The 20,550-nt window shown below is 43.1% G+C and overlaps 1 protein-coding gene across 1 annotated transcript in view; it reads left to right on the forward strand.

The window, feature by feature from the left end:
- The window catches only part of CHST8 (carbohydrate sulfotransferase 8), a 1,263,676-nt gene that overhangs the window by 1,183,025 nt on the left and 60,101 nt on the right, over nucleotides 1-20,550 (forward strand). The gene's annotated exons all lie outside the window — the stretch shown is intronic.

The raw sequence follows: 20,550 nt of genomic DNA on the forward strand, positions 1-20,550 counted from the left end.
ACACTTTGACTACGTATCCCAAAATGCACTAGAATGTCCTTGACAAGACAATTTAGACACAAAATTTAATAAACCACAGTTCACCCGCGCCCTAAGTTTCTGAATAAGATAATGTGGACTGAAGACCTAACCATTCACGCTGTATCCTGACTAGAGTTTTTTTAACTCTAGATACATTGTGGGAGAAGAAGGTTTAACTCCATCACGACAACGTAGAGAATGTGCAATAATTAATATAAGAAACAAGCACTCTATTCGCCTCTAATCTAACGAGTAACTCAGTGGGTCTATATGAGAATGTAAATACCTTTTTTCATAATAGTCGTCATTATTAAAGTAAGATCGGCATATTATAATAAGCGATGTATTGTAAACTACATTTCCCATGACTCATGGTGGTTTAGAACTATTGGCCCAATCATGGTTGCGCTTCAAGCGCTAAGGAAGTGCACGATTTATTGAAGAACACTACATTTCCCATGATCCAGGGTAGTTTACTGAGAAATGTACGATTTATTGAAGAAAACTACATTTCCCATGATCCAGGGTAGTTTATTGAAAATCTGGCGGTCCAATCATGGTCGCGTGAAAAATAATAAGGAAGCACTCCACCCGCTCCGCGGCACCTCCCCAAACAGCCCAGCCGGCTGTGAGAAGTACCGACGGAGAGGTAAGGATGTATGAGAGAGAGACAAACTAAAATTAACCCTAGAATGTAAGCGCGCTGTCTACGCATGATATCACGCTAAGTGATGACCGCGCCAAACATTCAGTCTTCCGTATGTAGCTTGGGAGCAATCATACTAAGAAAAGGCATAGGAAGTCTGGCAAATTGTAGAATGAATTTGTGACTCGAGATAACAATGTTACAAGGAACAGATCCTAAAGATATATGCCTCCTGCGCGGATATTCCACTTTTGAACTGAGTATTCCGCACAATAAATGAATCGATGTTTATCTAACCGATAGGCATTATATCCCCGCCTAATGTGAAAAATGTTCCCTTATTTAATAAAGCGTGAGTGAGCATGTGTGAAGAAAATTCATAACAAATGATTAAAACTTCAGTAACTAAGAGCGAAGTTGGCTGTTGAACAGCGTTCTATCAAATAATTTGGACATAAGATAGTCCCCCCAAGCACACGTATCAAGTAGACGAGTGCTTTTAGGATTGAGTTTTATATTGATAAATGGTCATGTGTTTTTGTTACAACTTTTTTAATATTTTCTGTAAACACAGAGCGGTGCTTCCGATTCCTGAGCTGTTTGCCAGGTGAGGCGAGGCATTTTCCCCTCATAAATTGAGGTGAGTCCCATGTTACTTATGAGCATTGGAGCGCATACTAAGGTCATTGTACCATATATGCTAACTTTATAGCAATGTCTAATTATAGCCCTTACTAATGATGGTGTTATCATTTCTTTGTCTATGTGTGGACATTTTGGCAAATCTATAATCGGACTACGATACCAAAGGAGGAAAACTGTAAGTGAACAAGTGACATTTAGCATTTTTGTTCACTAATGTCCTATTGTTAAAAATGTTTTATTTCTTTTTCACATATAAGCAGTAGCAATTAAGTTTATGGGTCCTGAAGAAGCGGCAGGTACATATTTTGACCTTTATAAGTCCGCAGAAACATGTCGACCAGATCACCCAGTCAGAAGGTATTTGTTTGAATCATCTGACTTTTTTGCATTCTACTGATTTTATTTTTGGAGGTGCATGGCTCCAGAATAAAGTTATATTGCATGCACCATCCAATTTTACTCTGAACACTTTCACTGTTTTTCACTAACCACATATGCACTGCTTTCAGTTACAAGTACAATAACATTCACCAGACATCTGTCTCCCCTCTCTATTCATGGAGATAGACAATGGACTACCTACTGTGAAGTAGACCAAATGATGTACTGGGCGGTACGAATCGTGTGACTGATGGACATTTTTCACAGCGGATATTTGTCCAGTAGTTTGTCTTCAAAGTAATTTCTGAAGCAGACACATAGCCAGCCTTTACACACATAGTTTTGCTTAAGACCCACAGTTATTCGTTGTTTTTTCTTTAGTTACTAGGGGGATAATCACTGTGCTTCGGTCGTTAAACTGCCCCTTGAACCCTCCCTCAATCATATATATGTATAAAATGAAGTCTAGCCTTTTACATGTTTGAGTTGCCCAGAGACCCATGTCTCCTAGTCTGGCCATGGCAAAAACAAATAGAATATTTTCTGCTGCAATGCAAAATAAAATTTTAAAAAACTTTGTATTTATAATCCACGAATGAGAAAAACAATTAGATGTGTGATGGCAGGGTTTACTTTTAAGTTATATTTAATAATTTGTTATGCAGTCCAATTGCTAAAGGTCATGTCTAAGCTGATGTAAAGATGTAAGAACAAAATGCTAATGTGAGGTACTCCAACTTGTGATGAACAATGTCTCAAGCCAGTAGTGGAAAAAGGCTGATATTACGCCCCTTTCTATATGTAGGAAGCATTTATTGAATACAATATGTTGCCAAAATTGTGCAATCTACATTGCAAGCCAAACATAATTCTGATAAATTCTGATGCAAGCACCATTACACATGAAACCTAAAAACATACATACATTCTCCTTCTTTTATTACATTTATAATGCATTTAAAATTGCCGTAAAAAGGACACAGTTGGGGTCAGACCTTTTGACTTTGACAATGCTTGTTAACACTGGAAGTTAATCATCCACGGATGATGTGCACCATTCTGAGTCAGGCAGTATGGTAATTTAAAAGGCCTGTTTTAGCTCACTTCAGTTTTGTGTCACTGATGGGGACACCATTGTGTGGAAAGTACATCACAGAGCAGCCAAAGTGGGAAAATAGTGTAATTTGTCACCTTTTGAATCATTTTCAAGTTGGAATGTGGTAGACTCTTGCTGACTTGACAAATGGAATCAAGTGCCCAAGCAATCTAGATGCAGTTGGTCAGAAAATGCAGGCAGGTCCCAAGAAAAAGGACTTAAAATTTGGTGCAGGGCAATTGTGCATTTTGCTCTCCCTTGTTATTCCCTCCACCATAACTAGCGTTCCCTCTCCCTATATCCAGCTCTTTCTTCCACACGGCCACCCACTCCACACTGCGGCTGAACCCTCCTGTGTCTTTCACGCACCTTCATTTGAATCATCAACCCCTTTTCCCCCTGATGTCACTCCATGCCACTCTACCGCTCATACCTCCTCTGCTATTCTTCCTATTTCTATTTTGTTACTGAGACATCACGGTTATGCTGTGTAGCTAGCTTTGCGCTATACAAATACCACACACACCCACATACTTTGAGCCCACTGTTCCTCAAATGAGATGTGTAATTGTGGCCCACACAAAAGTAAATGTGAATGTTGTCTGTTATACTATTGGCATAAGTATGCATGTATAAATGTGGTATTTATATAGGCAGCTGAACTTTCTACATGGCCTAAGACAAACATAAAGTAAATGAACGGTAGGAGAGGTAGTTGGTTAGTGGACTGTTAATGCATTGTGATGTAGTGTTCTTTAAAGAGGAGTATCTACAGCTCTTTCCTGCATGCTAGGTGTCCCGGCATAATAAGAAGACGCCTGAGACCTACCATTGGGTGGTGCTTCACTTGAACGTCTGGTTCAACTTGTTTAGGTTGCCGTGGAGCTACAGTTCCTTGATGGCTGTGATAGATTAGGATGCTCTCATAAACTGAAGCCACTTGGTCAGCTGGAGAGAACAAGGCGTTTTTTGGCAGGGTGAGCTGTCATGTGTTAAGTTAGATGCTGATGGGTGGTTTGGGTTTTAGAGTTTCTGAGAGAACACAGAAAAGTGAGGCTAGATTTTTAAAGCTCAGTTCCTTAATTGTGAGCTGTTATATATCTATTTAAGATTGTAAAACTTCCTTAATATAATGTTTATTTTTCGGCTATCTAGCACCAAATGTTGGTAAAAATGTGTAACATTGCAGTACATACACATTTTGATTCTGAATTGGTAAGTGTGTTAACCAACATTGTAAATTACATCACATATCCTATCTACAGTATGAACTACAATAATCCACTAAACAACCAGAGGGTGCTCTGAGCGTCCTGTGAAAAGCTGTACTACTGTTGCAAAATGGTTAGCTGTCACAAACTATCTGGGCTGAAAAATATGTTGAGGTGTCATGGAGTGCTTAGAATGACTGAGTGCGGGACATTATCTCAGTGGGTTAAATTAACCTCATTCGCATTTGAGAAGTGGAAGTAGTGATTGGACCGCTGGAATCATTGCTATGGTTGTCCCTGTCAGTGATTCTAAAGAAGAAAAATTGAGAAGTTTTAAACAAGTTCTGGTAGACTCTAATCCATCATCAAGTATTGCCACCATTGTTACAACGTTTTCAGGTGCATGTGTATTCAGTAAGATTGACTTCGCATCAGCTTATCACCAGGTTGAGTTAGACCCGTCAAGCAGACGCCTTACAGCATTTGTATCTCTGACTTGAACTTTTTAGTTCAAAGAGGATGCTTTTCGGTTTGGCTTTGGCTGTGTCTGTTTCATCGCATTTGGAGTCTGTTTAAAAGGTGTAGTCACGTTTCGAGATGACATACTGATGACGTGCAAGAGCATGATGGAGTGCTGCAAAGACTTGAACAAGCAGTGATTTTTGCGACTGATAACTGCCTTTTTACAAGGTCAACCATGGAATATTTAGGTTATGTATTATCACAAAAATGGGTGTAACCACTTCCAGTGTTGGTGGATGCTATCAGACAGGCTCCAGTTCCAGACATTAAGGAACAAGTTTCCTCTTTTCTAGGGATCTGCGAATTCTATTCAAAGTTAATCAAAGATTTTTCAGGTAAAAGGGAGAATTTGTGAGATTTGCTTCAGCAGAACAAAGTCTTTCAGTGAATTGAAAGTTGCAACATGGAATTCGAAACATTAAAAAAGAAATTGGGTCTGCCAAGATTTTAGCACCATTTGATGCGGCTGCCAGTATCTAATCACTGTAGATGCTAGCAACTGAGGGTTAGGGGCAACTTTGTCATAGTTTAGTAGTCACAGTTTAGTAGCAAAGAGGTAAGGACAATCGGTTTTTCTTCAAGAGCACTGAGGGACAATGGAAACATTTTCTCCGTTATAGAGAAAGAATTATTTTAGGGTTGTTGGGCAGTGAAACGATATAAAAGTTTACTTTGTTGACGGACCACAAGCCATTAGTGAACATCTTGAATGGTTGTGTCATTAAGGATCATATGCCGAGAATAGCTAGATTAAGCTCAAAGTTGTTGCAGTATAATTTTGACATTCAACACATACTAGGTGGTTAGGACATTAGGGCAGATTATCTGTCAAGAGCACATCAGGGGGGAGACACTTTAGCATTTTCGGCCAATGAAGAGGAGGATGATTAATGCCTGATTGCTGCGATTGACATTTGTTGTGAAGGTGATTTTCAGACGAGTGGTTTGAGTGTTTGAAGGCAGAGGAGGATTTGACATCCTAGATTACAACCTTATTTAAAGTTGGCTGATGAGTTAACTTTGGAAAAAGGGAACATGGTAATGAGAGGGGGCAAATTTGTACCGTCTAGTCTGTTGCACAGTATGGATACAGAAATAACTCAAGCTGTCAGAGAGTGTGTAATATGTGCTACTAGCAAAAAGTTGTTGAAGACGATGATGCCTCCACTTCAGTCTGTCGATTTAGGGTTCTCCCGCATAGGCTAAAATATGCTGCAGTTGTTGTTGACTAGTACAGTAAATGGTGGGATGTTGAATTTGTGCAGTAGCCAAATACCAAATCTGTGAGTTATTTTCTACAAAACGTGTTTCTCAGAGAGGAGTAAACCAGGATGCTAGTATTGGATAATGGGGTGCAATTCGTGTCAGTTGAAATGAGAGAATTTTTGACAACATGCCGCATTACTCGCAAATGACTAGTTTTCTCTCACCCACAAGCAAACAGCCTTGTAGATTAAATGAACTGTACATTAGTGGAATGTGTGCAGTGGGTAGTCAAAAATAGGGCTGATGTACATAAAGATGTAGACAGCACTTTGTCGCATCACACAATTACGAATAATGTTACGGACAACATCCCATTTGAAGTCATGAGCGCCGTCTACAAGCACATGTGATGTGTCCATCATGGATGAAGAGTTGGAGGGTCAGGCCTGAGGACGAACACATCAGAGACATCGAAATTGATCCAAAAGTGGAAAGATCTCAGATGAAGATGAAACAGTATTTTGATGGAAAATATGTCTGAGCAAGACTGACAGTAGAATTCAAGTGGGGGATTGGATTTGCATAAAAGAACCTATACATATACAAAGGGCCTCACCAAAGTTTAGAGAGCCTACTGCGGTAGAGCAGTCCCGAGATGTGCATTCATAGTGAAAGAACATGAATGGTGAAAACTTAGAGTAGTGAAAGTGAACAGGGGAAATAAGGTGAACAATCACTTTAGGCCAGGCACTACCAGTGACCATTCTCAAGGTAAACAATATGGTAACACATAGTCACCGAAACAAGAGGGAACCTATCAAGGCAATGCCAGAGAAAAAGGATTATAATGACACCTGTGATGTTTCGTGCATAGCATTTTGATACTGTTATATGTATGATTAGGTTGCACATTTCATCAGTTTTGCACATAGCATTTGGATATTGTTATGATATGTATGGGTTATGTTGCACATTTCATTAGTGTTGGGCCTGGCCCTTTTAGCAGGGTTATCCCCAAACGTTTTGCTTTCTTCCTCCTATTTCTTCTGACCTGTTTTTGTTGGCTCTAGGACTCTGGGCACTTTACCACTGCTGATCAGTGCTAAAGTGCAGATGCTCTCTGTCTAAATTGCACTGGGTATTGGTTTCCATGATTGACATATTTGAATTACTGGTACGTCCGTAGTAAAGTGCACTATGTGTGCCCAGGGCCTGTAACTCAAATGCTACCAGTGGGCATGCAGCACTGACTGTGTCACCCACATGAGTAGCAGCGTCTGCATGTGCAGTTTTAAACTACTATCTCGACCTGGCAAGTACTTGCCAGGCAGAGACCGTCCCTTTTACTACCTGTAAGGCACCCCTAATGTACAAGGTAGCCATGGCCAGGATACAGTGTATGTAAAAGGTAGGACATGTGGTGTGTGTGTTTCACTCTTAAAGAGGACCTTAATGTGTGCTGCTATTTGTTGTGTTATGCTACGTAACCTTATCCTCTATAAAGAGCTATATTAAAGACAAGTTATTACTAAACATTGGGTGAGCTGTGTTCAGACTTCAAAAATTAAAAGGAAAGCCTGGTATTTGCTTTGAGTGTTCCAGTGCCCTGCTTTGCTTCCTGCAAGGCTGTGCTCTGCTGCCTGTGTGTGTAGAGGACGCGGATGCGGCGTCTTGGTTTACCAGAGGACAGTGAAGCTAGGACAATTGGTCCTTGCATCGAATGTGCGGTTTTCGGCTGGACTGTTTGGCAGGTGTAATTTCAGGATTGAAGTGAAGCTCCCCGCGCACCCTTCCTGGCTCAAAAATCACTTTCCTGAAACCCAGGAAAGGTGAACTCTTTTTGACTCGCATCTGAGTACACCTAATCCTTTGCAAAAAAAAAAAGAGTCTTCAAACTAGAGACGAATAAAATGCCGCATCCCGGAGCATAGAGCGCATTGCTTGAGGTGTTACATGCTAAAAACAGTGCTGTTGATATCAGTATGCGTCATTCCACCGTCTTTACGAAAATTATGACTAAGTGGATGTTACCGTTATTTTGAAAAATGGCGCCAGTAAACGTGGGTGTTCCCTCATTTACGATTCACCTTTCAGTGCTGACAAAATGGCAGACACTATCGGTGAAAGTCGTGTACTGTTGATTTGAATGTTGCCCGCCATAAACAAAAATCATGCCATGGAGACTGTGCAAGCAAGGAAAATGCCCCGCACCCCACAGGTTAGGTAATAAAATGCAACCATAATTGGGATGGAGTGGGCTACTGCACCTGCTGCTGTATTCATAGCCCCGCACCTGGTTCTCCTGACCAGAAACCTATGACAGCAGCAACTTTTGTAAAATGAAAAAAACTCAAGATGATTAAAAGACATTTCACTACAGCCTCTTTGGGGGGATTAAAAATAGGTTCCCGTGTGCAAACTAATGCCGACTGCTTCACACCTTCTGCTGAATGATAAAAGAGCCGTCTTTCTGCAGCATGCGTGGGCTTTGACTGAGGGTAGCAGGACACGTTCTAAAATGAAAGTGACATTTCTGTGCGTATTTATATTCCTCCGTTTTAAGAGAAAAACGTCATCCCTGGCTCACCTTGATACTTGCAGCAAGTTCTGTGATAGAATAAATATTGAGATGTGCAAATAATTTGCCTGTACATGCTGACACGTGCTGACAGCAAGTGCAAATATGTAGCTTCTGCAGCGGTTTGGCATCACGATAATTCAGCAGAGCAGAATGGCTGCATTAAAAGCAATGCTCGGATTGGATAAAAAAAATAGGCCCGGAAACCAAAATAAAACTGGCCCTCAGAGAATTAGCTAAAAAAAGTGGTCAATTTTTACAAATTTGAGATTTTTTCAACATTTGAAAGGCACGCTTTGCAAGGTACGGAAGACTGCATGGATTTGAGCTTGCTGTAAGCAATGTTTGTTTTAATATCATGGAAAGCAACACTAAAACCTAGCCCAGCAGACCCCAAAACAGGCACAACAGCCAAAAAACGGCCCACAAACTGACTGGTCAGCCCAGCCTGACGGGCAATGCCTAGTTGCCCTATAGGCCAGTCCGACCTTGGAAATACTTTAAAAGTAAAATAAGTGTTGCTTCTCTTTTAGACGGTGGCTACAATGCTCCTGAGATTTCCTGCTTCATTACTCACCCTATTTTGCATCTGAATTTACGGGACTAGCTCATAAATGTGGGAGCACTGTGATGCACGATTAAGAAGGTGCCTGGTGATAGGAGGGGGTACCTAAATCCTTAAAATAGCTATTTATGCTTCACTGTGCTTCTCTCAAAACCTCTTAGATGAGTCTGTTCAAGGACACTGAGAAGCAGACCTGGCATGTTTGCATGAGCCACGCTTTTACCTTTTTGTCCTTCACTCTTTCTCTCCCCTTGCCCCCACTGTGCCTGAAGCCATGAGCCCCAGAGAGCTGGAGAGAGAGATAAAGATAGCAGCCTGAGCCGGCAAACCACCTCCAATGGCTCGAGCCATCTGGAGAAATGTCGATAAGTGGTGACTCCTGCCCTGCGTTTGTTTTATTGCGGTCCTCTGCCACTGTCCAGAACCATCTGCCTACCACTAGTTTGATTCATGGATCGATCTGCCACTTGCAAACTGGCGTCTGAAGGAAGTTGCCCACAGAGCCATGGACATTAAAAGCTCCTATTTCTGATGAATACTTCTAACCACAGATTCCTTTAGAATATCTTCAGGGATCTTGAGATTTAAAACAGCATTGCTTGCACGTAGGTTATGCCATGTGGCTCTGCAGTGATTTCTTTCCGACCCAAAAGTGACTAAATTTGCCATTTGTAAGCACTACGTCTGCACGCTCACATCAGTTCCTTTCTTAACCAGGCCTTCATATGGGGATCTGGAGCTCGTTCTCACTTTTTTTTCTTGTTGGTTGGAGAATTTGTTTCTACAATTTTTCTAAAACCAATATGCAAGGGAACATGTCCCTTCCAAAAACTACAGGGTTTGAGCATTGTTGGGATTGTCAGAAGCTCAAGTCTGTGACAGACCTGTATGAGATATGACCCTGGAGTTTTGGTTCAGCGCAAGCCTCCAACTAGCATGGAGAGGTGCCCTCGAATCTGAAGGCAATCTCAGAACGACGAGCGAAGTTGTAGTCACCAAACACCGTAGGAAATCACACAACTCAAGGGTGCAGACCCCCTTCCATACACAGTGACATACCTGCAACAGGTCCTTGTTACCGTTCAAGTCTTCTGGTGAGTTGAAGCATAAGCACAAAAATGCCACGCACGATTCATCCCAGGCCCGTCTCTCTCTGCCAGAGAAGAGAGGGTGCCCGTCGGTCTTGCTCCCGGTCTGCCATTGACTTCCAAGTCCACAACTGATCTCGACGCACCCAGCATTCTATGGGCCACAATAAACGGAGGCCTTTAGAGATGCCATGTTGCATATTCTACACACTCTTCTGGTTCCCTCTGGAATGCCTTCAGGCCCCATAGATCTGCAGAGGCCCTCAGTGAAATTACCTTCCGCGCACCTTTCCTTGGCATTGTACTTGATTCCCAAAGTCTTCTTGGTTCGGCAACGACTTCAGTTCTGACTTCAGTTCTGACTTCCAATCTGACTTATAAAGTCACAGCTATCCTTTCCACATCAATGCTGGCCCTGATGTCACCAGTGCTGGAGGAGAACTCTATACCAATTGTCGTGTCTGACTCTGAGCCAAACTCATCTCTACCTCCATTGAGGTCACGTCTAGAAATAGTCATGACATATTCAGTCCCAGTACTATCTGATTCAAACAGAATAATGTCTTTATTACCCCACCACCCTTCAGCACTGAAACAACTTTTTATGGTTCTGACTCTGACCAAAGTAAACTTGGCTTTGAGGATGACAATGGAGATAATGGGAATAATGTACTACCACTCTATGAAGAGGTTGGTTTTTACATGGATTTATAGGAGAATATTGGGTTGTACACTTCCCTGGATACTGAGTTGGTTTTACCCCAGGCCATCAACAGAGAACGCTTACCTCGCTGCAGTCATATGATACACAGAGGAGGTATTGGACTGCCAACTTCGTTATAACAAAGTCAAGACAAATGTTCTAACTGAAGTTTTACAGTATGGACAAGCTTCCTCCAAACCTCGTATCATTCAATGACGACTTGACCAACACATAACTGGACACTTGATCTATGCCATGTAGCCAGATCACACAGACCAGCGGCAGGTAAAGTCTGGTGGTTCAATCTTCCATCAACAGGGCAAATTCCAATTATTTTCCTATGACCCATGCAGAAAGAGTCATAGAGAATTGGGGCATTCTGGAAACACATGTTTTCATCAGACAGCCTAACCCTGTGATTGGTCAATGCCAGTTGTTTGTCAGGCATTAATCTCACACTCTCTAGTGTGAGATTAATTTGGGTGTCCATGGCTCAAACTATCAAGGATGATCAGGATGCATTAAAATGCATCCCACTGTAGAGACTGGGCACTACTGGTGAATGAGTTACACAAGCTTCTCTGGAGACGTGAAAGTGGCACTTCTGGATATGCTTTTTGACTGGTCTCACCTGTTTGTCAAGAAGGCTGGTTCCACACTGGAATGCTTCAAAGACAGGCAGGCCATGGAGCACTCCTTAAGGATTTCTACTCTTGCTAGGCAATTTTCACAGCAGAATCATCCCTTTTAGGGTATACTCGGAAGGTTTGGCATACCAACAGTGCAAAGGCCACAGAAGGCACCCAGTCCTTTTGAATTGGGAATCAAGCAGATAGCATTCAGTCCATATTGGGCAATGAACCTCCCAGCTCCTACCCCTATGGCAATGGTTTCCAAAGCACTTTATTTTGCCCTTAGTTGCACACAACCACCCTGTGGGAAGCAGAATCAGACATTTACCCTAAGAGTGGCAAAATATAGTATACGGCAGATGGGTCATTCAGATCGTTCAAATGGGCTTTGCCCTAGAACTCCTTTCCAATCTGCTGTGTCTTCTGCACACAGTGGTTTTCAGAGGAACACCTGTCGATCTTGCTTCAAGAGATTCAGGCTGTTTTGGACAAAGGAGCCACAGCGAGGGTGCAGGCTCCAGCTAAAGGGCCTGGCTGTTTCTTCTTCTATTTCATTGTACCAAAAAAGGATGGAGGTCTTCTTCCTATTGTGTTGCTCTGCCCTATGGACTCCTTGCAGAATACTAATTCAAGATGCTCACATTGGGCCACATTCTGTCTGCTCTGGATCCCAGAAACAGTATGGTGTCTTTGGACCTTCAGGATGCCTACATCCATTTACCCTTCCTACAGTCCCACAGATGCTATTTGCATTTTGGGTAGGCCAAGAGCATTTTCAATTTGCCTTGCTCCCCTTTGCCTTCACCACTGCCCCATGGGTGTAGATGAAAGTAATGGTAAAAGCACCCCTTCGGAGTTTGGGAATTTCAGTTTTCCCTTACCTTAACCACTGGCTGTTGAAGGTGGGATTCGTACTTCCTGACATTGTTTGGGTTCACGATAAACGTGCCAAAGTCAGACCACAATCCTTTGCTGAGGTTCTCTTTCATTTGAGCTATCCTGAATACTTTATGGTTCAGGGTCTTCTCCATCACAATGTATCAAGGCCATTTTGGGTATGATCCGAATGTTTCAGCCTTCAGTTCTAGGTTTCAGTGAGAGTGGCTTTAAGCTTCTTGGTCTCCTACATTCTGATGGTATATGCAGACTCTGCAGTGGAATAAATCTCAGTGAAACCAGCACCAAGGAAACCTGTCGGATTCCATCCAGGTTTGGAAAGAGACTGCACATGATCTGCAGTGGTTGCTGCTCAACAGCAATTGGATTGGTGGTAGACCTCTCTCCCTGCCCCAGCCAGAGTTGATAGTGGTGAAAGATGTGTTGCTGCTAGGCTGAAGAATTAATTTGGGCGAGATCATCAGAGGTCTCTAGTAGAAACCCAGCTCCACATCAACCTTTTGGAGTTGTGGGCCATTTGTCTGGCACTGAAAGCCTTCCTACTGTACATCAGACGGAGGCTGGTTCAGGTTTGTATGAATGACACCACCACCATGTGGAACTGCAATAAGCAGAGTGCTCTTGGGTTCTGGGTCCTGTGCCAATAGACTCTTCTTGGAGTATCAAGGTCAGATTCTGACAGAGTAAATAAGAATTTGACATTAGAGCATGGGTCAGGAGGTGATGCAGAATTCTGTGCATTTGTTTATTGGTCAGAAGGGCAGGATATACACTGTAGTAGGTGTTGCAAACGTTATGTGCAAAGATGCGCTTATGGATAATCTTCCAGGTCATGCCATGTTGATTCATCTCTATTTTGTATATTTGCATGAAAGCACAACTGGTGAACAAATCAAACATTCACCCCCTCCCCAGTCACAGATCTGGGTTAAATCCATTGTTTGTTTGCATGCCTCACCATTCCAGTTTAGACCCAGCAATATGCAAATCATTTTTGACCCTGCTTCCCATGGGAACAGTCCAGCCCGAACTGCCAGACCAGGTTCTCTCAGGACTAGAAACAAGCTTCTTGGGACCTCTTTCAGGGTATCACCCCTCATCTTCCAGGCTAGCTTGAATCTAGTGGTGAAGTAAGCAAGGGACTCGCGTCTGGGCATACCTGGCACACTTAGGGCACGAAAGCTAAAGCCATGAAAGAGCGGTGGATATGCTGGTTGTAATAAGCTCGCCAGTGCTGGCTTCAGCACCGCCAGCATATTCAGGTCTTTGCAGACCACTGCCGCAACAGTATCCTTGATCCCAGTGGAGGCGGTGATCTTGTGTTGGTCCCACCGCCACACTTGTAATACGGCAGACTAGTGGTTGGACCACCACCACGTGTATGGTGGTCCCAGGAATGCTGAACTCGTAATAAGGCCATAAACAATACCAAGAATAACATGTGGTATTTAAGCACAAGTACTGCTAAGCAGTTATTCCTATTCAAGAGTTTGAATTATCAATGTCACTACACATGCAAACGCAGAGCTTAATAATGACAGTCCTTTGAAAGCAGCAGCATGAACATGGTATTTTTGCAGTGATAATTGAGACTCAAAATTGCCACAAACTCCTTCGTTTGAAGGAATTGTGTGAACGGACCATGTTGAAAGGAGCATTTATCTTATAAGCTCTTAGATTACTCAGATTGGAACAACCTAGATGTTTAGAGCCCCAATCAGAACTGAACTATAAGGTCATGCAAAATGATGTGGCTATTAGAGTTCCATGTTTGGTGTCCACAAGCCACGTTTGAAGTTGTTAAAGTATATCATCTCCCACGTTTCTGATGTAGCTGAGCCACATACACACAGGAACCTGAGGGAATATAGATAGTAAAATTGGTGGAGGTCCTGGGTCGGAAAAAAAATATGTACTTTGAGTAACTGAAAGTTCCATTCTCAGTAGCTGTTGGTATTTATGTGTTTAGAACATCAACACTTTCCCCACTGTTGTGCAGGCTGGAGTTTGAAAAGTAAATTGTACTATGCCTTAGGTTGGTGTGTCCTCTAGATCAAGTTGATCTAATGACTTGCGATGCCAAGGCATCGCGTTGTAAAGGAATGCAATGTCACAGCATGCATTTGAAAGGATAGCAGCCTATAACTATAGCTAGCAGCAGCTATCTGCCAGGGCTTATATAATTAGCACCAAACCCCAACACAGGCTAGGTTTTTGGGTCAGTGTCGCAATTTCAAATATATATATATTTCTTGTATGGACGCATTGTCCTGCATAGTACTTTGCAACTCGTCCTATTAGAATACACCACCCAAAATGAATTCCTTTTTGGCACAGCAGGGCTCCATGGCAGAAAGGGGACTTGGAAGAGAAAAAGACAGATGGTGCAGATGTACATCTCTCTGTGAATGCTGACTTAGCTATATTTCTCCTATGGCAATCTAAAACAAAAGAATATCATTTTACTAAATATACAGATGTAACCTTGGCAATTCCCTCATTTGAAGCATTGGTATATCTACTTCATATCTGATTTACATCTGTTGTCTCAGCTGTATCTCTTCTAAAGGGTTTCTCAAATGTGACAGTCTGCAAAATAAAACATAACCTTGTAATGCGTGGAGTGGATTATTAAACACTTGAACAGTCAATAGATATATTTTCACCGACCCCTGTGCCAAGGACACCTAGGAAATAAAAAAGGTTCAGAGCACAAAATCTGTTGAACAATTCTTTCCTTTCACCAAAACTTCCAGGAGCAAAACATAGAATAAATAACTCTAAATAAATATGGGATTGCTACAAGTTTCTTCAGCTTTCTACCAAGTGACATCATTTATGGATTTCCATTCCTGTAAAATGAACATTTGTCATGCAAGTTTATTCAGCCTTCTTTCCAAGTGCCATTATTTACAGCTTTCGGTACCTTGTAAAACAAACAACAAATTAAGCAAAGATTGTTCATAAAATAAATATAAATATACACTGGCAGTTCCTTATTCAATATAATAATACTGGTATTAAATTGTATGAGAGTCATGGGTTTAGTGAATGCTTCTTGGATTATTAGAAAGGTTTAGTTCAAAACAATTGTTTAAAAAACAAATGTCAAGAAATCAGAAACCTCCATGCTCTTTCGTCTTGGTCAAAGTGCTGAAGGGTCGCAATAACACACTTTCCAGGCAGTTCAAGGAAAGGAAATACACACATTTGGTAAGCAAGTAAATGCTGAACTGCCTCAACAATAAAGGCTAAATTTCAATATGCATGTGCCATCCAACATTTCGTGACACAAATCGGACATCCTGCAAGACTTGTCTGTGGTTAGCAAGATTTGTCTTTAGCTTGTATTACAAGTTGAGCAACATTTGGGCGCCATGTTAGGTGCATTCTCCTGCCACATGTTATTAAGAAAATCCACTTTAATTTTTATCATATGTCACCAAACCTTTTTTAACTTTGCATAAAATGCGAAGCAGACCAAAGTAGTATTTCAGTCTTGCATTATTTTGACTTTTGGGTGTGTTAGTCTATCTTCCTAATGAGGTCTCCACAGCAAGGCATGGAAGATGCAGCAAGCATCCATGCATTACAGTGAATTACTTGCACTCCTAAGAGTGTGAGAGAGCGCAAACTGATATAAATATATGAGTACATCACACTTACCTATAGAGAGCATAATTCATGAAGAGAAATGCCATGAGTGCTAATAGTATCTGAAATTATATTCTAAATGTATATCTAATATAGAGATTTAAGTAGAAGTGGAATTAATACAGAAAGGTGTGACATTATATGATTTTATTAGACGTGATTATTTTGAATCTATGTCGTGTAGCTGTTAACATATAAGATGGTCTGTGGTAAAACGCAGAACGTGGTAGGCCTCAGGGCCAGAGCTGGAGCTAAAAGGGAAGGTGTTTCTTTTCACGACACAGATTGTTTAACGTTTTTGGTCATTGCATTAATGGGCCATGATTTAGAGTAATGTTTTCTAAATAATAGAATAAGAGTTTTAACATGCTTTAATTAAATGAAGAAATTGAATGCTATAATCATAATGTGAAATATTGTAGGCCTGAAATGTTTTAGCATTGATTTACACGTACATGTCTGGGCTGAGAAATGTTGCAAGCCTTTTTAGAAGTCTATGAGAGTTGGGTTCTTGGCGGCAGATATCTGTCTGCAACAGGAAAGGGGGGATCCAATTATAAGTGAATGAATAGAGGCCTGTTCAGTAGACGGCCCAGACATGGAGGAGGGTTCTGGAATGTTTAAGGGGTATCAGCGGGCCGGAGAAGAGACTGAGAAGCAAGGTCAACTCTAACGTCTGAGGCCCAATACAAAGCATCATGGAAAAAAGCCTGAAGTTGCACCACGTGAGAGGCGTTTCGCAAGGGGCGTCTCAAATGTTGTTGACTGTTTTGTATTAGGGACAGCACCCCTGGGTGGAGTTAGAGCAGAGACCTGAGGACCCTTTAGAGAGCGGATGGGTAGGCAGTGAGGGGTCATGACTGGAGAACTTTAGGTTTTCACCAAGAGACTTAGAGTGGGTGACTTCCCTTGGGGGTCATTCATTGCTGACACCTTTGTTAGGTTGGGATTTGGTTAAGTAGGGATACCATCTAGAACAGGGTAGGGACGCCTAACCTGTGTTTGTTTTCCTCCAACCTAAATGAAGGAGAGATATGCGTCTATGCTGATAGCTTTGCTATTTTTAGAACTTGTGTTAGTGATTTCTGTTGCTCGTCTGAGGGCTTTTCGAGAGCACATGTATGTAATTGGACCTGTGTATCTCGTGAATCTCATTCTGAGATGCTTGTATTTGCAGCTCATTATATCTTTACAATAAACTTTTGAAACCTAGAAGTTGTCCGTGATCTTTGAGAGTAGAGTCCTTTCTTGGGTGAACTAATTTGCAGATAGGTGTACTGTTTCCTTCCAAGACAGGCAATAAAGGTTCAGTCGACCAGATCGAGGTTTGGATCAATAGATATAAGGTATCGATCAAATCTCGCCCTTTCAGTTGGTAGCTATAGAGGATGGTTGCCTTCTTGAGGACGGTGACCTAGGCCAGGTTAGCTTACCCCAAGGCCCCTAGAAATCGATGATCGGAGGAACAGCCCGCAGATGAAGATCCGGATGACGTGAGACAGAAAAAGCAGCAGTATCGGTCGAGAGTGAGTATAAAGGGTTATGCGTGTTAGATTGCGGTGTTTTTGTATTGTATCTATGTTGTAATGTCTGGCGGAGTTGAATGTCTGTAGAGTGACTGTGGAACAGGTTGTGAGCGCGCGCAACCGGTGGAAATCTTAAGTTCAAGGAGAGCTTAAGTGGTTCGGGTGTATCGGACACCCAGAGTAATTGTCAACTAGTGTGAAGGGGGTCATGAGGTACCATTGATCACCCGAGAGACCGAGATAGGGGGAACGTAAGAGTGAGTGCGTGAGTAACGGACGCTGGTCGGAAGTTACTGTGTGTGTAAGTAACCTATCAGAGAGACGACATCTCGTCAGTTGTGTTGACAATTACAGATAGACTGTGGACGTACAGTCGAGAGAAGTGACCGCTTGGTCGGAAGTAGTCATTTTTCAGTGTATGAATGGGACGCATGCATAACCGGGAGACGAGTTGAGAAAGGAGGGGTGCTGCTGCGAAGCGGAGAAAAGAGACGTCAGGTGGTGTCGCGCAGTGATTGGCTGACAGGAGAAAGACCGCGCTGTGATAGGCCAGCTAGCGAACACGTCATACAGGGTCGCGACGTGATTGGCCAACAGGAGAAAGACCGCGCTGTGATAGGCCAAGCTAGCAAAGCCGCGACAGGATTGGTGGATTGTCATCAGGAAGTAAACAGAGTAGCGAGGCTGAATTTTGTGCGCATAATTATGAAGTGTTTTAAATGGTTGAAAGCGCTGTTTAAGAAAGAGAGGCGAGGAGCGTATGAAGGGGAAGAAGCCCCGCCGGAGGGTACGCCAGCTCGTTATATGGCAGTAAATGTTGGGTTGCATACGATCCTTTGGATATCAGAGTGGAGTAAGATTACTGAAGGAAACGAGGAACTGACGTTCCCGAAGTACGGGACGTTCAGATTAGAGGTGTTACATCGATTGAAATCAATCATGACCTCAAAGAGACCCTTGCCTAGACCAACCCAGTTTGAAGCCCTTGAAGCATGGCTTAGGGCAGCGCATGAAAGGAATATGAACAGACGACAAGAAAGGGTGAAACGCTCGGTAAGGGCAGTACAGGATGCCAGGTGGGATGCGGATGCTAAAAGATGGAGAGTGCATAATTTGGAAATAAATAAACTGTACCCAGTGTTAGAGGCGCCAGTAAATAAAAGCCCCCTAGAAGAAGATGATGAGAGCGAAACAGAGGACAGCCTGATAAACAGATTACTGACAGACAGGCCACCCCCGTATAATAGAGCAGGGGGAGAGGTCGAGAATACTGAAGGAGAAAAGGGGGGCAATGCAGGAGAGCATAGACCGCTTCCCAGTTCAGAGTGGGATCCTGAGCCAAAGAAAGAGTTGCTCCAGCCTAGTCAGGTGCAACAGGTAGTCGGTAGGTTTGTGGTACAAAGAGCGCCGGAAACGGAAAGCGCCACATCCTACCCATTACCAGATGCACTACAGGTACCTGTTACCATAGGTCCTATAATATCGATATATGACCAAGAGAGAGCAAAAGGGGAAGAACGGAAACGGAAAGACAGAGAAAGAGCAGAGCAGGCAAGGAGGAACGATACCACTAATTCCCCAAGTCAGATGCCGATACCCAGAGAGTGGAGCACCCCGATGCACACAGCAGGGGACCCAGGAGGAGATCCTGGGGGCCCTAGATGGCCAATGGATCTGAGGGGATCTGGACGAAAATCCTTTCAAGAGCTAAATGAGTACATGAAGCAGTGGGATGAGGCAGTGAAGGCTCAAAAGTGCATCAATGCTGCAGAAGCAGAAAGGGAAAGTCAGGACAGCAGAGCACGAACTCACTGCGGGGCTGGGGAGAGTAGCCCGGAGTGGGACTGTAGAGGGAGTAGGGGAGTCACCCATTGGGCCCGGAATGGAGGAAGAACAGACCTGGAAAACGGGGGCCCCGGGAGTGAAGGGGTGGCGTGCCCAATACTCAGTGAAGGGGAGAGGAGAGCGCAAGAGTACAGGAACAGCTTTAAGTGTCCACACTGTGTGCCTGCCACCAGAGAACAGAATGGGAGTTGTGAGAGGTCGCACCATAGTCCCTGTGATGACAGAAATGAGCGCAGCCCAGGGAATATGGGGAACCAGGAAGGATCGTATCGGATACTGAGCGATACGAGGCAAAGGGAGTGTAGCGACCAGAGGGAAAATAACAGAGAGATGTGCGGTGTGAGGAGAGAAGAAGACGAGAGTGGGCAGAGAGAGAGTAGGGATAAAAGGCCCGTGTTCCATCACCTTCCAAGATCGGATGGCCGAGCATGGGACCTGGAGAGATGGGAGCAAGGGAGGCCACCCATTAATTCTCCTGAGCCCAAACGCAGAGCTCGAAGTTGGGATGGTAGGGAGACCAGTGAGCCCCCTTCGAAAGACATATTGCGAGCTGAGATAAAAGCCAAGAGACTTGATGTCTCCAGCTTAAGGTCAGATCTGGATGACATGGTAGATGGTACCCTGCCTTTAGAAAGAATGGAAATGTATGAACAGGATGAAATACTGTATATGGCAAAGGACATCACACGAAAGGCGAGAGCAGTCCATGAGAAGTTAGTCGAACTAGCAGGCAAATATATGGTGGACTTGTCAAGAACCAAAGCATTACAGGGTAACCACAGGCTACATTACTCAGATCGAGATCTAGATGAGAGGAGAACGATTGGGCTGAAAACACACATAAGGGAACTGATTACTGGAATAAGGACATGGAGGGCACTAGATAAATGGGAAGAGAGGTGGTCCAAGAAAGGGACCGGCAGAAGAAGCATGATTGGTATAACACCAGGACAGCAGGGAATAGAAGCTTACCCTTTGCGTGAAGTTGCCAATGGGAGCTATGTACATGTCCCTTGGAGTAGGGGAGATTTAGCTGCTTTTACCACATCTTTCCCCAAGTTACGAGAGAGCCCCGTGGAGTGGTACAAGCAAGTCGAGAGGTTTGTAAAGATCTCAAAAGTCCTATGGATAGATCTGAACACGCTGTTTGACATTGTAGTACCAGGAGATCTGTGGACAGCATGCAAGGTTAGCGCTGAGTGGCCCACAATGGAGCCAGAGAGAGATGCTAGGACTAATGGGCCGTCCGAGATCGTGATGGCAAAATTCGAGAGAGTGATGACTTGGCTGAAAGAAAAAGTGCCAATGCAAGACATAGATTGGGTCAGAATAGA

This window comes from Lissotriton helveticus, chromosome 12 (genome assembly GCF_964261635.1).
Source record: "Lissotriton helveticus chromosome 12, aLisHel1.1, whole genome shotgun sequence".
NCBI lineage: Eukaryota > Metazoa > Chordata > Amphibia > Caudata > Salamandridae > Lissotriton > Lissotriton helveticus.